This window comes from Crinia signifera, chromosome 8 (genome assembly GCF_055691185.1).
Source record: "Crinia signifera chromosome 8, ASM5569118v1, whole genome shotgun sequence".
In the NCBI taxonomy this organism is placed as follows: domain Eukaryota; kingdom Metazoa; phylum Chordata; class Amphibia; order Anura; family Myobatrachidae; genus Crinia; species Crinia signifera.
The window spans coordinates 8,004,506-8,023,985 of NC_139224.1; the positions used below are offsets into that span (position 1 = coordinate 8,004,506).

At 49.3% G+C, this 19,480-nt stretch overlaps 1 protein-coding gene across 2 annotated transcripts in view; it reads right to left on the reverse strand.

The window, feature by feature from the left end:
• The window catches only part of TMCC1 (transmembrane and coiled-coil domain family 1), a 76,878-nt gene extending 60,986 nt beyond the window's left edge, over nucleotides 1-15,892 (reverse strand). The window contains exons 1-2 of one of the 2 annotated variants that reach the window (XM_083155677.1): nucleotides 15,752-15,892; nucleotides 282-405 (exon numbers count right to left, since the gene is read on the reverse strand). The gene's annotated coding sequence lies outside the window, so the exon portion shown is untranslated. Of the gene's footprint in view, nucleotides 1-281; nucleotides 406-3,978; nucleotides 4,259-15,751 lie in introns of those variants that run through there. The other variant, XM_083155678.1, reaches the window with a different exon arrangement.
• Nucleotides 15,893-19,480: the final 3,588 nt, after the last annotated feature.

Here is a 19,480-nt window from a genome sequence, read left to right on the forward strand (position 1 = left end):
TGTGCTAGAAGCCCCACTGCAGAGAGCGACACCCCAGAGGAACCGCATGGGTTTTAGAGCTGTATGGTGCTAGAATGAACATTATATCCTGTACCTTGTACATCCCAAAGACCTGGCCCAGTTTCCCAAGTGAATTATGGCGATGAAACGAAAGTCTGTGCCAAGCTTATCTGTACACGAGTATCCGATAGTGCAAACACCAGCGAATGCAGCCGCAAACCCGAAGCGTACGGACTGTAAGTCATGTTCACCGCACAGCGTGTTCTTGCGCCTGTACTCACGTATGAATGTGGACAGGTGCCGGACACTTAGTTTCTCTTCTGCTCAATATCAATCCTTTGGCAGGATACGGCTCTGCTTTGGAGGGAGAGAACCAGTGCAGTCTTCATTGGGACGATGGGTGAGCTGGAGAAGACAGGAGAGAACGATCACATGTACTACATTGTAAGATTATATTCCCAGTACGGATACAAAATACAAGAATTTCATCTAGGCCAGTGGTTCCCAAACTGGGGTGCCTCGGAGGTGGCACCCTGGGTTGGTGGTCCAGGATCAATATAAATGTATGGCTTCCAATCATAAAGTATACATCATTACTGAATTTCCTGTTCCTAAGTTAAAATCAGTAAGAAGCTTTTGAACTAGTGATGCCACGGAAACAATTCTGATACTCTAGGGCACCGTGATTCCAAAAACTTTGGGAACCACTGCTCTACGCAGAGTCTTTCATTACTTGCACTGATTTGAGGCATCCTAGACTGTATTACTGATGTGAATAGGCATCTGTACTATTAGGAACGTGATAACATCTAAAAGGCAACAGCGCCCCCTAGTTGTGGAAAAAGGAAAGCTAAGCCTTAACCCACTGGTGTCCATGTTCCACTGTGCGGTTTTAGCTGCCGATATCTCTTCGGTACTTGTGTACTAGCACGGCGCCCATCGCATCGCAGACCATAAGGTATGCTATTCGATGGCAGGCGATGTTATACAATTTTAAATTGTATACCATCATATTGTATGGCATTGTATCCCATATACAAGCATGTATATATGTATATATATATATATATATATATATATATATATATATATATATATATATATATATATATATATATATATATATATATATATATATATATATATCCTAATGAGTTTTTCACTGTTAAAAGTGCCCCCTATAACATAATTAAACAGGTGCTTATTATGTTAAAAGCACCCCCACTATCAACGCCAACCCGAAGCGTGGTGAGCGCAGCGAGCCCGCGAGGGGTGGCGGTAAGCATCCCCCGACCTTTTCAGACCCCCACTATCCACGTCGGCGTGGAGTTGATTTTATATAGTGTGGCGAGCGCAGTGAGCCACCGAGCCCGAATCGTGGCGAGCCCCGCGTGGGGACGCGGAATAAGCGTGCGCTCGCCACACTATATAGTGTGGGGCATGAAAAGGTCGGAGGACGCGTACCACCGCCCCTCGCAGGCTCGCCACGCTTCAGGTTGACGTTCATAGTGGGGGTGGCGTGGGGGTGCATTTAACATTGTAAGCCCCCATTAGGGTGCTTATACAATTAAAAATCGCATCGCTGGGCATCGGGTGTATGGCATGCGATGCGATTATATATCCTACAACTTAATATCGTGGGCGCCGTGATAATACACAAGTACCATCTCTTCTTCAACTCTGCTCTGACCAACCTGGTGCTCCGAGACTTTTCCGACGATTTTGACTATATAGTTCAAATAGTTTCTGAAACTGAAAGTCAAAAGCAGTAGAGAAATGGAATAGAACAAACCAGATCCCACCGCGTGTACGCACTATGACAACTGGATAAATGTCTATTTCAGTGTTAGTGGATCTTCAATCCCCAACTAACCCAAAAACTAACACAGAATGAGTGGTGTTGGCCTCTTTGTGAAAGATGAAGTTACTGTACATATCCGGCACATTACACATACAATGCGTGAACCACGGACTGGAAAACGGCCACACCGAGAGCAGCGGGTAACAGACCGTGAGCACCGGCGCTGCATGACTGCCAGACCTTCTCTGACCAAATGCCCCATTCCCTAATCCTGGACACTCTACCCAAGCAACCAGGATTGTCCTACCAAAACCAGGCCCATCAGGGGGGATGCCGGTTTAAAGATCAATTACAAAAAGTCCCAAGGAGGATTCTATAGAAGCAGCGAATAACAGACGTTCTTTCTTTACATAATGGAGATATAAGCCCTTATTCAGATCTGATCGCAGTACAAATTTGTTCTCAAAATGGGCAAAAAACATGTGCACCGCAGGTGGGGCAGATGTAACATGTTCAGAGAGTTACATTTGGGTGGGGTATGTTGAAACTGAAATCTATATTGCAGTGTAAAAATAATGCAGCCAGTATTTACCCTTCACAGAAACAAAATAACTCACACAAATCTAACTCTATCTATACATGTTACATCTGCCCCACCTGCAGTGCACATGGTTTTGCCCATTTTGAGAACAAATTTGTACTGCGATCAGATCTGAATAAGGGCCATAATTTCCTAGCTATTTAGGTAATTGTCCCCATAAAGGTTTCATCATGGAATATGCTGCACTATATAAGAGACTGTAATTACACACATAGTGATGCAGTGATGTGCGCACACACACACACACACACATGCTATAGCTAGTGCCAGTTACTCCAAGGGCACTTCACTCTCTGCCCACTGCAGCATATAGAGCTAATACCATAGGACAGAATGAGCGCACCTCCAGGCTACACACATGAATGCATATTATATATTTATACACATTATGGAAGGAAAAGCAATAATAGAAACGGCAGAAATGAGATCCGGCATGTAACCCGCCCCCTCCCCTTATACACATGTACAGGGGTACACAGCACAGGAAAGCAGAGGTAACTATGTTCTAGGGATGAACGCAATCAGTGTCAGGCAGCACATACAGTATATGACATCCATCTAATGTTCAGTCTCTAGATTCCTCCTTACATGTATCTGCTTCTGTCACACACAGACTTCTCCTCACACTGCTTGTGATATACTCTGTGCTGCTCATAATCTGAGAAGTCATGCTTATTCCATTATATAACTCTGTCTGTGGCTTCCTGCTGCCCCCATTCACCTCCTCACATCATGTCACTGCCCCTGTCACATGCAGCCCTGTCCTCACTGGCACATCACTCATCTCCTGCTATACTCTGTGCTGCTGGGGACCCTGCTCCTCCCACTATATAACTCTCAGTCTGTGACTTCCTGCTGCCTCCATTCCCCTCCTCACATCATGTCACTGCCCCTGTCACATGCAGCCCTGTCCTCACTGACACATCACTCATCTCCTGATATACTCTGTGCTGCTGGGGACCCTGCTCCTCCCACTATATAACTCTCAGTCTGTGGCTTCCTGCTGCCCCCATTCCCCTCCTCAAATCATGTCACTGCCCCTGTCACATGCAGCTGTCTCCTTACTGACACATCACTCATCTCCTTATATACTCTGTGCTGCTGGGGACCCTGCTCCTCCCACTATATAACTCTCAGTCTGTGGCTCCCTGTTGCCCCCATTCCCCTCCTCACATCATGTCACTGCCCCTGTCACATGCAGCCCTGTCCTCACTGACACATCACTCATCTCCTGATACACTGTGCTGCTGGGGACCCTGCTCCTCCCACTATATAACTCTCAGTCTGTGGCTCCCTGTTGCCCCCATTCCCCTCCTCACATCATGTCACTGCCCCTGTCACATGCAGCCCTGTCCTCACTGACACATCACTCATCAGCAACAAATCTGTCGATTCTGATGGTGGAGTTTCCGGTGCAATATACACTGTACAATGCAACAGAATGGGGAAGGTTAAATCTACAGATGGAAATGTTCCTTATTATACTGTAAAACACAAATGAGATAGATATACACACACACACGACAAAAAACACAACACACAACAATAATGCATGGGTGTGAGAAAGGCTTCCTACCCTGTGCTCCTACACAGACACCGCTGTGCAACAGGATTTACCAGTCAGCGCGTTACAAAGCAAGACGCAGGCAATTAGTGCAAAGACAAGAGGCTTCTCTGCCAGCCGAGTGGGAAGCCAGCTACAGCATTTCCCTCCGCGCTGGGGAGCAATGAGTAGGAGAGAATCATCAGAGGAATGTGGAGGCTGGAACAGACCACTGCTGAAGTATCACAACCAGGCAAGATGTGGGAGAGGAGAGTGAGTGGGAGAGAGAAATCATAATATGGAACAGCGCAGAAGGCAACGCTGTGACTCCGAATAGCTGGCAACTCCTGGCGGTGCAGCTGCTGCCTGTAGAAACCAGCGACATCACTGGAGGTACGAGGCACGAAGTGTCGCATTGGCCCAATCTGCTGTGTGCAGGAAAGGGGTGTACTTTAATTAATTACACAGGAGATAACAGCAGGTTGTCAAAGCCATTTAAAAATAATTCTTACAGGTATAATTAATTATGATTTATGCACATTTCTCAGGAGATAATTATCTCCTTACTCAAATTTTTCTTCGTTAGTCAAAAACGAATATTTAATGCACCTCTCATTTTCTCGTAACCACATACCTCACCCCTGCCCCAAACCAGGACCTTGGGGGGGGGGTCCAACATTTCCCTGGTGCGTGGTCTGCAAACACACACTTTAAAGTGCTAGGTAGATGGGAGTGAATGCGTGGGGGGAGGGGGCGGTTTATATATATCAGTAATAACCATCGTCACATTTATGATAGAGAAGTCATCATATACGCAGAATACAATAAACACATCTGCTGACCAATAAATAAAGTTCTGACAAACACACCGGCGGCACATGTACCGAAACAAGTGGTAAAATCCCTGTCCAATCTCTTCCCCACCGCTGACACTTACCGGGCGCATTAAGCGTCATCCATGGAATTTTACAAGAACAAAATTCAAATGACCGCAGCTGATTGGCCAATATATTATCTTTCCAAGGTTTAGTAGGGGGCTCTCGGGACCAACAATTTCTATAAGACGGTGGTGCCAAGGGGGACACATATTGCATCATCATATATATAGGCTATCAATCACGCACGTTCCGGCATTTCCCCATCAGTCAGCCGCTATGGAACTTGCATGCAGATCCAGCTGGTTTTCTGCACTCAGATGACTGACACCCATTACCAGAGAGGTCAGTACAGACGTCGCATTAATGCAGGCTGGATCCAAAAATAACTGGGGCGCCGGGCCGAGCGGAATGAGCCGTGACAGAGCTATACTGTATAGTCAGTGAGCAGAAAAGCAGTACGGCTCTGGGAGGGCGAGGACTGGCCTCCCGGCTCCGGCAGAAGGATTACTGCCCCCCCACCCCCGGCTCCGGGAGAACGATCACTGTCCCCCCCCCCCCCCCCCCAGCTCCAGGAGAACGATCACTCCCCCCCAGAAGAACGATCACTGTCCGTCCCCCCTGGCAGAACGATCACTGCCCCCCCCGGCTCCGGGAGAACGATCACTGCCCCCCCCCAGCTCAGAGAGAACAATCACTGTCCCCCCCCCCAGCTCCGAGAGAACAATCACTGTCCCCCCCCGCCCCCCCAGCTCCGGGAGAACAATCACTGCCCCCCCCCCCCCCCAGGAGAACAATCACTGTCCCCCCCCAGCTCCGGGAGAACAATCACTGTCCGTCCCCGTCCACCCCCAGCTCCGGGAGAACAATCATGCCCCCCCCCCCCCAGGAGAACAATCACGGCCCCCCCCAGGAGAACAATCACTGCCCCCCCGGGAGAACGATCACTGTGTCCCCCCCGCAGAACGATCACTGTGTCGTCGTCCCCCCCCCCCCCCCCCCGGGAGAACAATCACTGCCCCCCCCGGCAGAACTATCACTGCACCCCCCCCGGGAGAACGATCACTGTCCCCCCCCCCCCCCGGCAGAACGATCACTGTCCCCCTGTTCCCCCCCCCCCCCCCCGGCTCCGGGAGAACAATCACTGCCCCCCCCGGGAGAACGATCACTGTGTCCCCCCCCCCCCCCCCCCCCGGCTCTGGGAGAACAATCACTGCCCCCCCGGTTGCCTCTATATTGCATTAACACTGACTCCCAAACATCTCTTCTACTAACCCCAAACCTGTTCAGCGAATCAATTTCTACATTAAAAAACCCACATGGTACCCGGCCTTATTCCCAGCATCTAGTCAGCACTAGATAAACACTATAGAAAGCCAAGATGGATGCACCCAGACGTAGACTTGATGATAAATCTATAGAACTGATGAACACGCTGGAACCAGGTAACAGTGTCGCCAGGAATACGTCCAACTGTCCAGCGCTGACGCCACATATTGGCAGCAAAACCGTAACACGTCCTCAGCGTCCCGCGTGCTAGCGAATATCACACAGCACGCCAGAAGTAGGTCATGCATTGTCTTCCATTCAGCCCTCCGATGCTGGTGACGTCGGCAGACGCTGCAAAAGTGTCTTGTGATGTGTTCCAACATGGCAAGGTGCAGCCAGCGAGATAAAGAGCCAATCTCGCAGACAATGGCCGCTAACGGGATTCTGTTCTGTAACCTACACTGCCCAGGCCTTATGCGATATGGCCGGTACTATAATCACCCAACACCGCCCTCCATCACCCCGCACCACCGTGCCATATACCAGCATCTGGAGCAACATGTGTTCCATTAAATAAATTGGAAAGTGTCAGAAGAAGATTAAACTTTAACCCCGTGATGAATAGGGATGGGGGGGAAGGGAGAGGGGGTTCTGCCAGCTCCACAGACTTCTGCGTTAGATGCCAGCTGAACAGGCACAATATGCCCAGGAGCGGGTACACGGCATGTGCAGCCATCGCTGGCTGTCACCAGATCCCACGCTCTTCCCCGCAGCCGTATGCTCCTGGCATGTCCCAGCGAGGCAGACGCTGAGGGGACGCAGCAATCTGAGGCAAATGGAAGGACGGGTGCTTGGATGCAGACGTACAGTTCCCGGATCAGACGTTCTGCTCAGGAGCTGGCCGCCAAACAGGAACTTTCCATTTCTACAAGGCAATAACCGCCACTCCGTGCTAAGCACCGGGTTTGTATTTCCCTGAACTTTTAATGCATCAATTAGCAGTCACGGAAGACGCAGGTACTTAGCCGCACCTACAGTTATGTTCCTGTTACCAGGTCTTTAATCATCTATGAGGCAATCAGATGTCCCCACTTCCACCTCGGCCTGACCACAACAATCACAGATCACATGACACAGATACATTGCAGTACCGTCATCAATGAACATCGCTGTCAATGATGCCAGGGTGCAGTGTGTTGACAGTCATGTCGACATAATGCATTTCCTGTCTGGTCCTGGTTGATAGATCTTTAGTGTCTAGATAGTCAATACGTCTAGCACCAAAAGGTCGACATGCTATATGACAACAGGGTCAAAATGTCAACATGAAATAAGTACACACATGACAAGGGCAACAAGAGTTTCTAATAAGGGGGGGGGTTTCTCTTAAACCCGGCTTGATCTTACGAAACCATCCATGTTGACATAGAGGGACGGTATCCGGACTATTTGTCTACAGCAAAAAGATAGACAACCATTAGGTCGACAGGCAAAAGGTCGACATGGGTTTTTTCACTGTTTTTTGAGCCGACGTGCTGACAGGCGGTATTTCATGCCCTACCATCCACTAGGGCGTGGTGGGAGAATAAAATAGCGTGCTGTGCACAGCGATGAGGGGGGATGCGGTTCATATTAAACTGTGTTCATGTCGACTGTCGACATTTGGGTAAAAAAAAAAACAGTGAAAAACCCCATGTTGACCTTTTTGCATGTCGAACTAATGGTTGACTATCTTTTTGCTGTAGACAAATAGTCCCGCTTCCAGAGGGACAATGTAATAACTGAGACCGAAGCATGGCTAGCACTGTGCTAAACTAATTGGGGTTTCATGTCGACTTTAAGAAGTCAGCGACAACAATGCTTTCGATTTGCTGTTGACACTGAATATTGATCTCTTATATGGGGACACTGTGACGACGTACTGCGTCGGGGTGAGTATACACTGCGAGCGCCAGTCTTAAAGGGGGGACGCCATGCGATAGATACGGCAGAGCGGACCGGAATGGATTCTGCCGCAGTTATATAGTTTGGTCGCCAGGTCCTCCATATGCAAAGGAAAACGTATGGCCAAACAGGGCACACAGTCCAGGTTGTAGGAATATCCATGCTTGAGCACACGTGACTTATCCAGTACCTGTTATATTGATTTAACCCTCTGTGCTGAAGCCGGGATATCACTGCATTGCTAGTGTGCGTTGAGGACCGATGTTGGGAACGCCTGGATTAGCCGCTCGGTCTGCCTCCATCGTTAACCTCCTTATTATTCCTTCCGTTTTGCTGCTTCCACGTATAGAAGGATTTATCCCCTAGAACCTACCAGTTGAACCTTTACACATCCGATTTAGTTCCCCGGAACCTTCTGCTTAACCAAATATACGAGTTTACCTTCAGTCTTCTGAGTCTGCTCATAGAGATAATTTTTCTTGCCTTCACAAACCGTCGCGGCCTCCGCTGGGAAGCTGATTGGCTTTCTGTGCCTTGCGTCTCCTAACACACCTGACACAATGGGCTGCCGCTTTTAACATCTTGCATTCATTTCTTCTACTCCTCCGTCGCGCCATACAAACGCCCCCACTCTGCCCGAGAGTCACTTACATGAAACAGAGGATTAAAATACATTAAGTGAAAAAAAAAAACAATACTCCAAGATATGGCAACTGCCAATCCGGCACATTGCTGCGAGCGGGCCACGGGACCAACGACAAGGGTGGCGTCCTACACTAGATCAGGGCTAGGCAAAGTGTGGCACACCGATTGCTGTGGAACTACACATCCCAGCACGCCCTGCAGTTTCAGCGTGTCCTATCCGTAAAACAGTGACAGGGCATGCTGGGTTGTGTAGTTCCACAGAATTTACACATTGCCTACCAGATGTGCCCAGCCGTGTTACAGAGCACACGTGACACTAGTCCAGTAAATGCTGCACATGCCACAGTGTGACCCCCAAGATTTGTCGTGGACACTCAAGAAAAGTGTGTGCGTCCACAAGACGCCATGATTGGGTTCTGCATGGTTTGTTGCATTCATATCATGTCAACACAGCCCTAATGTTGACATGCAGCATGTCAACACTAATTCTCAACATTCTCAGAATGTCCACAAAACTAGCGGGCCCAGTGGTAAGACTACCACTTCCCTCCATTCAGCTCAGCAGAGCCAGGTCCCCCTACCCCTAAGCTCCCCCCCCCCCCCCCACACACACAGTCTAATGTTGTCATTCTGCACCATGTCAGCATTTCACGCGTCGACATTTCAGATGACCACACTGACCAGGTTGACATTCTGCAGTTGTCGACATGTTCTATTCCAGCTTCTTAACAATGTCGACATCATAACCGTCAAGATTATGACTGCACCCCCATGATTTACAGGGCTACTAAATCAAGCCATGCATCAATACATCATCTGCATATACAGACGCACTTCCTTCTCCCCGCACCCTTCTAGATAATGAGGTCGCCGCACTCTCCCAATAGTTTGCAATCCAACCTAGTAGCGGGACAGCCATTGCACAATCCGGCGAACGGATGTCAAACTGGAAAATCTGCTTTGAAATGACCGTTAAAGAGAGAGAAAGAAAAAAAAGTGTTGATTGATTACACAGGTAGAGATTGTCAGTACAAGATGGGAGCGAGTGGTATAGAGAGCTCAGACATCTGGGCACGGGAGGGTCATTGCATTTCCTTTGTAGGGTACAATTATTTTTGCACAACAACAAAAACAACAATTAAAAATGGGAAATGACAATATCTGTCGCAACACCAGAACGTAAAACAAACCTCTATTTCGCTATTCTGTAATACTGGGGAACATGACCCTAATACAGGACTGGGCAACACCGGCCCTCCAGATGTTGAACTACACATCCCAGCATGCCTTGCATCAGTTTCAGCATGGCCACATAGCAAAACTAATGCAAAGCATCCTGGGATGTGTAGTTCACTAACATCTAGAGGGCCGGTGTTGCCCAGCCCTGCCCTAATAGAACATCATTAGAGGATAGCAGGTGGCTTTTCCGGTACAGAAAGACTGCGCTGTGTGTGCCGCTACCACAGTACCGATACCGGCGGCAGCAGAGTCGCTTTAAACGAGAGCTTTAAAAGAGGTGATAATTCCTTTAAATACGGCGAAATAAAAATAAATCAGGTGAATGACTGTCTATGAATGATCACTGTGTTTGGTCAGTAAGTGCTCCCTTTAAGAGGATTATCGGAGCATTTATAAAACGGATCAAAGCCACTTCTGTATTTTAAGCCGGCAACAGACAGACCAATACTGACAGATTAAATCCAATACTGCCGAGTCTGACCCCAAAACAGACGGTATGCTGAAAAATGATCCGCGCTAACAGGCTCGGATGTGAGCGGCCGGATTTGGCAGCTGGTGCTTCAGCCAAACTGGGAAGCGAATCTGCCGATGGAGGGTAAATGGCGCAATCATCCTGGGTGCGGCAACTGGTACAGAATACATGGCACAGAGAACAGGGAAGTAGTCACACACTCACACTCATTAGTACCAGGCCTTTACACAGGAACGTGCCCCTGGGTGTAATTAGGCCATCTGAAATAAAATACTACATTTAAATGTACAGGTGAAAAGTTCAAACGTAAAAAGAAAAATGCAAAGTATATGCTTATATTTATATATAACGGTGTCCTGACGAAGGGGCCTGCTGAGGATCAAGTAAGAGTGTCGGAACCAACGACTCCTTGCGATTAGTCAGAAAGTCACTAGTGACCTCACAGGCTCATAGAGAAGGGACAGGCTACGGTAACATTAGTTTAGCCACGACAAGATGGCTGCCCCCAAGTGCAGACAACTAGCATCCTTTAACTTGGGAGTCTGTACTCATAGGCCCTTATTCAGATCTGAGCTCAGTACAAATTTGTTTGGAAAATGGGCAAAACCATATGCACTGCCATATGCGCAGAGAGAGTTAGATTTGTGTGAGTTATTTTGTTTCTGTGCAGGGTAAATACCGGCTGCATTATTTTTACACTGCAATTTAGATTTCCCTTTCAACACACCCCACCCAAATTTAACTCTCTCTGCACATCTGCCCCACCTGCAGTGCACCATGGTTTTGCCCATTTTCCAAACAAATTTGTACTGAGCTCAGATCTGAATAAAGGCCATTGTCTGAATTCAGCTGAGTCTGCTTTGACTTGGTTATATTGAATAGGTTGGATATATCTGCTGCACAGCTGGTGGCACGTGATGGTATAAGGGTGAAGGGTTCCCCTTTATAGAGCATTGTATGCCGACCAAGCCTAATTCATTAGCCAGTAACATGCCAGGACTGCTGTATACTTCATCGACCCACAGAGCCATCTGCAGAGTTTGGATCCAGGTAGTAAGAAGTATTTGGGTGTATTAAGCAAATTGTACCAGCTCAGATGGAGCAGAGAGGCCTCACCCTATAGGATCCCAGAGGAATCCAGATTTAATAGGACTAAAAGCAGGAACGGCTCTGGCTTTCCAATAACCCTGTTTACACAGCAACTTGCTTATCTTCCCGGACATAAGGAACAGATTTAGACAAATCAATTCCTAACCGACCCATTGCCAGCGGAGGACAATTACAGAAGGTTTGGGGGGGGGGAATGGAACAGTCATCTGGGAACGACATTAAGAGAGGAGCAGGTACAGTAAAATTGGGAACGCCAATATTAGGGGTATAGGCACAGCGCACGTGGCAGTGATGGTGTTACTAAGCCTGGGTCATTACTTCAGCATGAACCCCAAAAGCGGTCATGGCCAATGCGAAACAGACCGTTTCCTCTCCAACATACACCATTTCATTTGGAAGCTGGCGGTGTCTGTCCCCCACCTGACACTGTACATTGTGCAGGGTAAATGGCCAGGAAGCCCAGAGTGACTCTGCCTGTGTCTGCACTTTGCTCTAACGGCGAATGCGGCTTCTGTGACTCCGACTGCAAGACGGGAGATGTATAAAAATAGCACAGAGCGAGCGTCCTTCACGCTGGGTGCCAGGCAATGCTGAAGATGAGAAATGAAGGGGGTGGGGGGAGAGGACGCTGTACTGAGTGACCCCCAGCATGGCAAATCTGGAGCAAGAGGAAGCACAATCCAAGGCTGCAGCTGATCACTGCTCACTCCTCGCAAGACCTGCTCTACCGTCATGTCAGGCAGTAATAAGAGTGTGGGGCATTAACCCTGCGCTCGCTGGAGGGCAAAGTCATGCTGCTTCCTCCGATATCCCCCAGGGAAGTTCTGGAGTGTTACTTGTCCTATAGGCCTTGATTTAGCCACTGTCACCTTGGACACTTACCAAGTGCAGCAAATGTAGCTGGACACACAATTTGGCTATATGATCGCAGGGCACTGTAAAATTGGGCAGCAGCAATCAGGTCTGAATAACCCCATAGTAACTTGCATTCATTCTTCTAACATGACACATGTATTAAAAACCCTGTTAGTCAAATTCACCGGTCATTGATACCCCTGTCACACTTGCAAAAATATCCCAGGTTTTTGCACATAAACGCGCATCAACCCGGGATTTAGCTCAGTGTGAAAGGGTCTTGAAATAATATCCCAGTATGAACATCCCGGGATTTCTTTCCGGAATCAACCCGGGATGCGGTCAGTGTGAATGGTCCCGTACACGGGACTTTAAAAAAGCTGCTGATGGAGCTTTCTTGGGCTCAAAAATGCTGATGTCATCTTTCAGAGCCATGGAGTCCATTTCTAATGACATGCATATGTATTTGCAGGGATTTCCAGGGATCAGTGTGAATGGGGCTGTCCCGGGTCGATCCCAGGTCTGAGTGCAGTGTGAAAGGGTACATTCCCGGGTAGCATCCGGAAACAGATTCCCGGGTATGACCCTGCTCTGTGAGTGTGAAAGGGGTATAACCCACTGCATGCGCTGGTTAGGCAGTCATAGAAGGGGAGCAAAAAGCTAAAGTGACAAAGCATGCCGAAGCATAAAAATGCATTGCTAACAGATTCAAGGAAGACTAGGGGGACGTGACCTCACAGGTTATACCCAAACTCCCAGAACTGCAGCGTCCCACTCACTAGGTACCAAAGGTAGTGAGGCAGTGTCACTCTGTCTTGGTGAATTTGCTGAATTCCACTACTACCGGTATGTACCTCAATGTGATTTGCCATCAAAGGACAATGATCCAGATGACATGACTGGTTCAGATAACCAAACAGGTGGCCTGTACCCTTTCTTGCTAAGCATGGCACAGAAAACACTTCCCCTGCCAGCCTGCCACAGTGACACTGCCAGCCTCTGGAGGGAGGCAGCTAACGTGTTCCTAAGATACAGAGTCTGGCACTGGCCCAAAGCCCTATTTGTCATCTGTGCAGAGTTTGGTGAGAGAAGGCATCAAAATCCTACATGATACGGGGGAGGGGAGAGGACGGGGGACGTATAACCAAATAAATCTGATGCTGAAGGAGTTAAATAAGTACACCATTAAGAGAATCAGTAATAATTATATCGTTATTGCAGGAAAAACAGATGACAGATGCCTGCCGGAGGTAACGTCCAATGTCATTTATATAATTACTATATATACGCAGGGATGCAGGATTAACTCCTTCTTTACCGATCAGGGAGCTGCGTGGTCCAGGGGAAGGATCTGCTTTCCCAGCGTCTCGCCATAGTGTGGTTAAACGCTGCACCTAGCAACGCAGTAAGTCTGATATGATAGCATGCCTGACACAAGGAAGGGGATATTTATTGGTTGTACCCAGTGCTGATTGTACGCACCTGCCGCTCCCGCCCAGGCATGCACGGATCTGTTTCTGAGCAGGGCACAACGCGGGAAACTGCCAGCACACGTCCCTACCCGATGACACAGCGCCCTGCCAGCAGCTCACTTCCCACAGCCAAGGTAACAAACAGCTGGCATAGCAGATTCCACGCTGACCCTGGTCATGGACGCGTGGCGCAATGCCTCCTATGCAGCACCATCCCACCTGAAACCCAAGGCACACAAGTATACAAGAGAAAGTCACTAAGGTGTATAATATGCAGGAAAGCCAGGGGAGGGGGGGGGGGGGGGGGACTGCATGGTGGGCGGAAAACACAGACTGGCACCAAATCCTCTCACACCTCCCCTGCACCCACAGTTATGTCACCCAACCGCTACAGTAACACCCCACTGTGCCCATCTCTCCCTAACATCACCCAACCTATATAGTTATACCCACCCTGTGCCCATCTCTTTCCAATGTCACCCGAACTGTATCCCACCACCCCACTGTACCCATCTCTCCCTAACATCACCCAACCTATATAATTATACCAACACTGTGCCCATCTCTCTCCAACGTTACCCAAACTGTATCCCACCACCCCACTGTACCCATCTCTCCCTAACATCACCCAACCTATATAATTATACCAACACTGTGCCCATCTCTCTCCAATGTCACCTGAACTGTATCGCACCACCACACTGTGCCCATCTCTCTCCAACGTCACCCAAACTGTATCGCACCACCGCACTGTGCCCATCTCTCTCCACCATCACACAACCTCTATAGTTGTATCCACACTGTGCCCATCTCTCTCCAATGTCACGGGAACTGTATTGCACCACCATACTGTGCCCATCTATCGCCAACGTCACACAACCCCTATAGCTATACCCACACTGTGCCCATCTCTCTCCATCACACAACCTCTATAGCTATACCAACACTGTGCCCATCTCTCTCCAACGTCACCTGAACTGTATCGTACCACCTCACTGTGCCCATCTACCTCCAACGCCACACAAACGCTATCGTTGTACCCACACTGTGCCCATCTCTCTCCAACGTCACCTGAACTGTATCGTACCACCTCACTGTGCCCATCTACCTCCAACGCCACACAAACGCTATCGTTGTACCCACACTGTGCCCATCTCTCCCTAATGTCACCTAACATCTATAGCAACACCCCACTGTGCCCTATTGTCCCTAACATCACCCAACCAATATAATTATACCAACACTGTGCCCATCTCTCTCCAATGTCACCCGAACTGTATCGCACCACCGCACTGTGCCTCACACAACCTCTATACGGTAGTTATACCCACACTGTGCCCATCTCACTCCAACATCTACAGCACCACACCACTGTGCCCATCTCTCCACAATGTTACCAAAACTCTGCATTACCATACATACACAGCTGTGTAGTGTGTGTGTGTGTATGTATGTATGTATCTGTAGGTGTATGTACACATGTGTGTGCATACATGTAAATATGTATGTGTGTGTATTGCATGTATACATGTGCAAGTGTGTGTACATACATGTAAATATGTATGTATGTATATATGTGTGTGTGTGTGTGTGGTATATACATGTAGATGTGTGTGTGTATTGTATGTATACATGTGCAAGTGTGTGTACATACATGTAAATATGTATGTGTGTTTGTGTTGTATATATATATATATGTAAATGTGTGTGTGTGTGTGTGTGTGTGTGTGTTGTATATACATGTAAATGTGTGTGTGTGTGTGTGTATGCATGAATGTGATGTAGCTGACAGCAGGTCGGGCACCCAGGGAGCGGGCACTGGGTGACAAGAGGGAGCTGCCCGTGGGGTCGCCAGTGTGTGAGGCACTACAAGCACCAGCACGCCGCCCCGGCAGGATGAGACATGAGATCCCCGGTGACATTACCTGCACGGCACCGAGCTCCCCGGTCACACAGCCCCGACACCCGGCGGTTCCAGCACTGACTCCCGCACCGGCTGCAGCTTCTCTCAGTCCTCCGAGTCCTCCTCCACCAGCAGCTGCTACGTCATGACGTCAGTGCGTGACTCCGCCCTCAGTGCCACAGACACGCCCGCTCTGCCAATAACCCCGCCCCACTGTGTGCGAGACCCGGAGTGGGCGGGGCTGCTGCAGTCGATGGCCCACAGGGGGGAACCCCCAAATCCTGCCCCCCTTCCAATTATAGGGACCAGGTTCCAGACTGTGCACGTTATATGGGGTTATGGTATATTAGATCTACAGTGTCTAGTTCTACTATGGTCGACCACTAATGGTTGACAGTTAAAAGGTCGACAGGATCCAAAGGTCGACAGTGAAAAGGTCGACATGGTCACAAGGTCGAAAAGCAATTTTCACTGTCGACCTTTTGACCCTGTTGATCTTATAATTGTCTCTGCACATGTTACATCTGCCCCACCTGCAGTGCAGCATAGTTTTGTCCATTTGAGAAGGGATTTGCCTTTGCGAGAGAACCAGAATAAGGGCCTTACGGCCCGGTTTAGACCTGAACACTGGACTGCAAGCTTTTGGAGCCCAGAGATCAGGGAAACACCACCTCACGTCACCCCGCACACGGGAAGTACCACCCATATGCAGGGCTGTGTAGCACATAAGGGGAAAACCATTCACAATCCCTCACCATCTCAAATCCATACCTCCCAACAGTCCCGATTTTATCGGGACAGTCCCGATTGTCAGGGCCTGTCCCGCTGTCCCACCCGCGGGCGGCAGTGTCCTGCGGTGTGGGGGGGCTGTTGGGAGTCCCCCCTGTCAGCTGCTAAGCAGCGGGGAATAAACGCTGTGCGCATGCGCACAGCGTCTATTCCCGCAGCCAGGGGGCTGGGGGCATGGCTAGAGGCTCACAGAGCCTCTGGGTCATGCCCCCATAGCGGCAAAATGGGGGCGTGGCCTCGCGGAAGAGCCGCGAGTATAGGCCACGCCCCCCGAAACAGTCACGTCTGATTAGGCACTGGAGGATTCACACGGATCTCACCCTATTCTGGTGCTATATCCTCCACCCCTTCAGAAGTGCCCTGCCTCTTTTACAAGGGCCTTCAAATAAAAGGTTCTACGTCATCGGATTTCTCCGATTATTTTAAATCAAAGAAAGTCTGATATTGGTCTTAGACCTTAGCATACCGCCCATTCTTGTGTACCCCTGAAGAAGTATCTTCGGAGACGAAACGCGTTGGGTCTATCATATGCGGTTCCAAAGATCAAAAATTGTCAATGTTTTACTTATATTTTTAATAAATTGTCATTAAGAATGGTAAATTGCCTATCTGCCTAATTTGAGCACTCGACAAGGTGGTGGAAATCTCAGTAGCGCCCTCCACATTTCACTTTCTGGTCTCTATCTTCATCTCCCACTAGCAGGGGAGATTTTGTGGAGGTAGTCGCTTGCAAAATTTGGAAACGCTTTCAGGGTCAAACCCCCATTTGCATATATATATATATATATATATATATATACACATATAATATGAGGCAGGCTGCATTATTTATTATAAATATTATTTGTGGCACTTTACCCGCGTCTCCTGTGGCTGCCGTCAGCAGTCAGACTTTTTCTGCTGCTGGCCTGCTGCCCATCAAATCCGGCTCCCCAGCCCAGCGCGCAAAACAGTCCGACTCCTGCACGCTGCTGCAGCTGGGGAGCATCACGGCGGGCTAGGCAGCGCTTCATCCAGACCGCGGGAGCAGCTGTGTGCGCTCGCGCATGCGCACCAGCCCTCCGGCGGCCATTTTAAGTTTGGGAGCAAACGAGGCCGGCCGCGGCCATCTTTAATAAGGGAATAGTGCTGCGGCCGCGGACAGCACGGAGACAGCTGTTCGGCGGGCCGCGGCCCTGATAAGGAGGGTGGGCGGCCACTTCGGCTTTAAAATGTGCCGGCCCACCGGGAAACGGCCTGGTTTCCTGGAGGGCCAATCCGCCCCTGGTCGCTGACGCTGTGTTGCCCACATGCCCCTATCCTGCCTCATAGTCCAGCCTCCTGCTCTCATGCACCCTAACTCCCACCCAGTAAGAGGAGACACTGACTCAGGGCCACCGTCCTGTACTCCTGTACTGCCACGCTGGACCCTCACCCACTGGCAGAAGCTGCACAGTATCTCCCCCACCCTCCTCTTTAGTCCCCCTTATGCCCACACACACCCCTATCACTACCCAGCCTCCTGTTTTCCTGTGTCGTGACCTCCGCCAGTGGGGAGCCGCTGACTCAGAAACACCCTACTATACTATTGCACACACGCACACCTAAACAACACGCACACACAGCCCCCCCACACCCACAAATGTCACTGTACCATCCACACTATCAATGTACATCTTACTCTGTAACCGATTTTTAATTAAACAAAACAATACACACCCCCTTCCACATCATATGCTCTCATAGGTGCCGATTTAAGTTTTTGCTGGTGGGTGCTCAAGCCAAAAATATAGAGAGGCTTCATGGGGAAGGGGTGTGGCCACAAAATAATACCAATTTATATTATGGAGCACAGTTGTCTCCAATATTAAAATTACGGCAACAGAGTTCCACATACATAAATGCCCCCACAGTGCAGGTACATAAATGCCCCATAGTGCAGGTTCATAAATTTCCCCCACAGTTCAGGTACATAAATGCCCCCACAGTGCAGGTACATAAATGCCCCCACAGTGCAGGTACATAACTGCCCCCACAGTGCAGGTACATAACTGCCCCCACAGTGCAGTACTCCGCGGACAGAATATACTCTTTTCCCGGCATACTGTTTCCCAGGTGGCGGGTCCAGCAATGTGGGTGCTGCAGCCACAAATTAGCAAGTTAATATGGAGGCCCAGCAGCGGGACTCGGGCCCATGGGTGCTCATCAATTTCCGTGGGTGCTCGGGCCCTTGAGCACCAACAGAATCGGCACCTATGTATGCTCTCTATTTAACACATTTCACCTATAACTCAAGTTGCAATACAGGCCATCTTTCATACAATTCTAACCATCTTTCTCATATACAAATGTTCACAAATTAACATACCTCCCAACTTTTGAAGTTGGGAGGTCGGGACGTTTGCGCGGCAAAGCCGCGCGCGCTCCTGAAAAAGGGGCGTGGCATCGAGAAAAGGGGGCGTGGCATCACGGGGTGACGCGAACTCCGGCCACGCCCCCATTTTCGTCGCTCGTCGGCGCTGAATAGACGCTGTGCGCATGCGCACAGCGTCTATTCTCGGCAAGCTGGGGGGGCTCCCAACTGTCCCCCCCACCGCGAGACAATGGCGGCCCCGGGCGGGACACGGGAACATCCCCGAATATCGGGACGTTCCCGCGGAAAGCGTGACAGTTGGGAGGTATGAATTAAGGGGGCGCAGCCCCTTACGACGGTGTGAAGAGCGCCCGTAGGGTGCGATGAATCACCTAGTATACCAATATGTCACACCTGCATTTAACTATATGTCACACCTGCATATACCTGTATATGCCACACCTGTATATACATATATGTCACACCTCTATATAACTATATGTCACACCTGCATATACCTATATATCACACCTGTATATACCTATATGTCACACCTTTTTATACCTATATGTCACACCTGTATATACCTATATGTCACACCTGTATATACCAATATGTCACACCTGCATA